Below are 4392 nucleotides of genomic sequence, written 5' to 3'. Positions count from 1 at the left end.
CGCCTAACTTACGCGTCCCCTGTCTCCTTTCAACCTTGATAACGACTGCGGAGTGCGGAGTGCGGTGTGGCATTCGTCGACGGCTTAGGTATTGACGGAACGTCCGCAGGACAGTCAACCAGGCCACTGTGAACGGGGATATCAGACCCCACGGACTTTACTGGCTCTTTTCGATGGTTTGCAATACTTGCGCGCACTGCTCGAGCGCGGACTACGGGTTCAATTTGATGGGAAGGGAAGTCAGCGGAAAAAGGACGCCCTTGACGACGCGTTGGCTGCTGACGACCTCGATAGTTGAAGGAGCCTAAAGCGGGGTGGGGTTATAACCCGAGGAAAATTGCATTAAAACCTATTAAGGAGTCGAACTTCTTAGCGAACGATAGTATTGATTAATGACGATTTTAACACATTATTCACCTGACGCGGTGAGTACGGCGATATTCCGCCCGTGTGTAAACGATGATGCATCAGTCTCGTTCACAATTTTCCCCAGTTCCACTGCGTCTTTCAGAGCTGTCCCACGACAGCTGCTCCGAGTCAATGACGCCTGTTCAGGACTCTTTGGTGGAAACAAATCTGAAAACCAACCGCGAGCATATTCCGCGTATTTATGGCTGCAGATATAGTAATCTCTCGGGTACTTGAACTAGGGGATCGAGTATCCTTCTACCTCCCTCATGATCGGGAAACTCCCGGCCTCCAGGCCTTAGCTGCGGCCACTGATTTCAGGAATATCCTTCTAAGCTCCTCCTCGCCTTTATTTATACTCATACTCTGTTGACGGTTTTATCCCGTGTTGGCCGGCGTGGTTTAGTCCTCAGTAGCAAATACACAGCCAACCATTTTTTCATGGGTGGATGACGATAAACTCACAAATCGTATAGTCAGCCACCCGACCTTTGGGCGATGTTTAGAATTTCATAAATCGTAGCATTGACAAAGGGACAGTTGAACTGACACATCATGTATGGGCCTATATTCCGATGCCTTCTCTTTAGAAAATACGTCAAGAAAAGACAGTGCCGTTTGAGCTATAGAGAGCAGTCTCAATGCGTTATCATTGTGTTTATCTGAGCATCAACTGGTTCGCTTTTGTCCTCGTCGTGCATACTTATTGCTTCCGGAATTAAACATCTAAGACTTCTACTGAACTTTAAGTTTACATCACTTTGTAACTTTTGTATTACTCTCTTTGGGTACTATGGTTTCGAGAAGAAAGTACCCAGTAATGTTTCCGCAGTGTCACGTCGAAAAAGAAAAATAGGAGCGAAAAACTATTCCGATCTTCGTGTCCCCGCAATAGTTTCCCTTATATCTATCGAGGCGCGATGGTTAAACTTCCTCGTCTGTAGTAAAAACGTCCTGAGGAAATTTGGTGAGATCACTGTTCAGAAGGTCTCCAGTAAACGCGTCAGCAGCCGAAGTTTTCTCACGCGAGGCCTTTCCCCCTCTCTATCACTTCGCAGTGGCCATGCTGAAGGGCGAGGATGAGTATCTGATGAGACGACAGGGACTGGAAACTTGCAAAAGCGCTGGCTAACTTCAATCTCAGACGATCCCCATTCACAGTTGCCGCATTGACTTTCGTGCGGCGCTTCCCCAAATACCCAAGTGGATTAGGAATGGGACGCCGCGATCCATATGGCCCGGGGATTCGATCTGATCGTTCGAATGTTCGCTCAGATCGAGCACTCCCGAACGATTCAATCCGACCCTCGATGGGAGCGGTTAGATTCGATTCGTACGCGATCCTCGCATCGTGTTCGGATGGAATAATGAGGTGAGATTCGATTCTAACTGGCAGGTCGGATCGAATTGTTCGAATTAATAACAAATCTACAAAATAAATATATAATAAATGAAATGAGAGTGAAACGAGAGAGAGAGCGCGAGAGAGAGAGAGAGATATAGAGAGAGCGAGAGAGCAGGCGGGAGGGAGAGAGAGATAGAGAGAGAGCTTGAGACGGAGAGAGAAGAAGAGATAGAGAGCGAGAGAGAGATAGCGCGAGAGAAGAGAACCAGAAGAGGAAGAGAGAGAGCGCGCGCGAGACAAGAGAGCCAGAGAGGGAGAGAGCACCTGAGAGAGAGAAAGAAGGGAGAGAACGCAGACGAGAGAGAGAAAGCGAGAGAGGTAAAGAGAGAGAGTGTGAGCGCGAGAGAGAGAGAGACCAAGCGAGAGCGAGAGAACGAGAGAGAGAGTCAGAAGGAGACATAGAACGGAAGAGAGAGAAAGGTAGAACGAGAGAGAGACAGAGGGAGAGAGAGAACATGTCAAAGAGAGAGCCAGAGGAGAGAGAGAACACGTCAAAGAGAGAGCCAGAGGAGAGAGAAAAACAAGGATGGGAGAGCGAAGGAGAGAGAGAAAACGAACGAAAGAAAGAGAGAAAGAGGGAAGACGAGTAGGAGACAGAGGTAGGAAGAGAGAGCACGACAGAGAGAGAGAGAGCACGAGAGAGAGCGAGAGAGACGGAGACCAGGCGAGTGAGAGAGAGGGAACAAGAGAGAAGGAGGAGAGAGCTAGAGGAGAGAAAGAGAGCACGAGAGAGTGATAGGAGGACGAGAGAGAAAGCCAGAGGCGGAGAGAGTGAAAGGAGAGAACGAGAGGAGCCCTCGAGAGAGGGAGAAAGGGAGAACGAAAGAGAAAGTTAGAGGCGGAGATAGAAAAGGAGAGAACGAGACAGAGCCCAAGGGCGAGAGGAGAAAGTCAGAGGCGGAGAGGGGAAAGGGAAAGAGTGAGAGAGAGCTCTAGAGAGAAGGGAAGAAAGGGAGAGGACGAGAGAGAAAGTCAGAGGCGGAGAGAGAGCCGTAGAGACAGAGGGAGAAGGGGAGAGAACGAGAGAAAGAGGGAGAAAGGGAGAGAAAGAGAGCACTAGAGTGATAGAGAACAGGCGAGTGAGAGTGAGAGAGAACAAGCGAGAGAGAGAGAGAGAGAAAGGAAGAGAACGAGAGAGAGAACAAGCGAGAGAGAGAGAGAGAGAGAGAGAGAGAAGGAGAGAGAGAGAGAGAGAGAGAGAGAGAGAGAGAGAGAGAGAGAGAGAGAGAGAGAGAGAGAGAGAGAAAGAGACAGAAAGACAGAGAAAGGAAGGGCACGAGAGAGAGAACAAGCGAGAAAGAGAAAAATGGAGAGAAGGAGAGAGAGAATGAGAAGCGGAGAGAACGAGAGAGAGAGAGAGAGAGAGAGAAACGGAGAGAAGGAGAGAGAGCATGTGGGAGAGAGAGAGAAGAAGCGAGAGAGAGAGCGAGAGAGAGAGAGAGAGAGAGAGAGAGAGAGAGAGAGAGAGAGAGAGAGAGAGAGAGAGAGAGAGAGAGAGAGAGAGAGAGAGAGCAATTCGATCGAAAGATTCGAACTGTTCGGATCGATTATCATTTTGATCGACTAAAACAATTCGATCAAAAATCTATCAACTCGATTCGATCCAAACCCCGATCCCGACTGATGGGTGCTGGGAAGATAGCACAAACTGACGCTAGTCCGGAAGAAAAGACGCGCTATGAGATGCGAGAAACAGTTTGAAAAGCAGTTTTTAAGACTGAAAAGAACGGTAGTCTCTGGTTCACCTCACCTTGTCCCCCAAAGTGTTCTCGATAGCCCTTCTTGACTTGGAGCAGGTGTCGAGCCATATTTAATCAAAAAACGAAGAAACCGCAGAGCGGTGTAAACAGCAATGAGAAATAAAATAAGTATCCCCGATCGACCAATCGATGGACAAATAAAGAACCATTTTCAACGCGAACTGGACTAGGCCACGGTATCGGTGTGCAGTGAATGGTATGTTAAAAAACTACAAATATATCCCAACGTTCCGCAATCAATGCGAAGCCTTTTGGAAGAACCGAGGATAAAATTGGTTTTACAGTATTTCCTTCGGGTTATACCCCTCCGCCGCTTTATGCTCCTTGAGCTGTTGAGTTTGTCGGAAATAAACGCGCCATTGGCCGCAAGATTTCTCCCCAGGCGCCCCCCCCGCCCCCCCGCCCCCACCCCGTCTCATTTAATTCCTGTTCGACGAATGCGACGCGGCAGAAAGATGGGAAAAAAAAGATTGCAAACAGCCGAAGAAAACCAGGGTAGGCCGGTATCCGACATCCCCGTTCACAACGGCTGGGTTGACTCTCTTGCCGACGTTATCTCGCTACCTAAGCAGCTGAGGAACGGGACAGCGCAGTCCTCATCGACGAGAGGGAAATGAAGATAACGCAAGGAATAAGTTAGGCGGAAAGGAAAGGCTCGCCATGACGTTTAAATAATTAATTATAGAGGCACTGGATATGGAATGCATCTCCGCCGAGTAGTCCAGAATAGAAACCGTTGACTCGGAGGATGTGTGAACCCAAACGGACTGCAAACACTACGGAAATTAAGAAACACGGCCAGTGGTAGTTGAAACTCCG

The 4392-nt window shown here is 48.7% G+C and overlaps 1 long non-coding RNA gene across 1 annotated transcript; it reads right to left on the bottom strand.

Moving 5' to 3' along the window:
- Positions 1-1126: 1126 nt before the first annotated feature.
- LOC144700239 (uncharacterized) lies at positions 1127-3978 on the bottom strand. The gene is made up of 2 exons (XR_013580692.1): positions 3564-3978; positions 1127-1474 (listed from the first exon to the last, which is right to left on the bottom strand). It is a non-coding gene; the product is annotated as an uncharacterized LOC144700239 (long non-coding RNA).
- Between the last annotated feature and the right edge of the window lie 414 nt (positions 3979-4392).

This window comes from Wolffia australiana, chromosome 2, assembly GCF_029677425.1.
Source record: "Wolffia australiana isolate 7733 chromosome 2, ASM2967742v1".
NCBI lineage: Eukaryota > Viridiplantae > Streptophyta > Magnoliopsida > Alismatales > Araceae > Wolffia > Wolffia australiana.
Note: the sequence above shows the minus strand (reverse complement) of the source record. Positions and strands in the feature narration are given on the sequence as shown.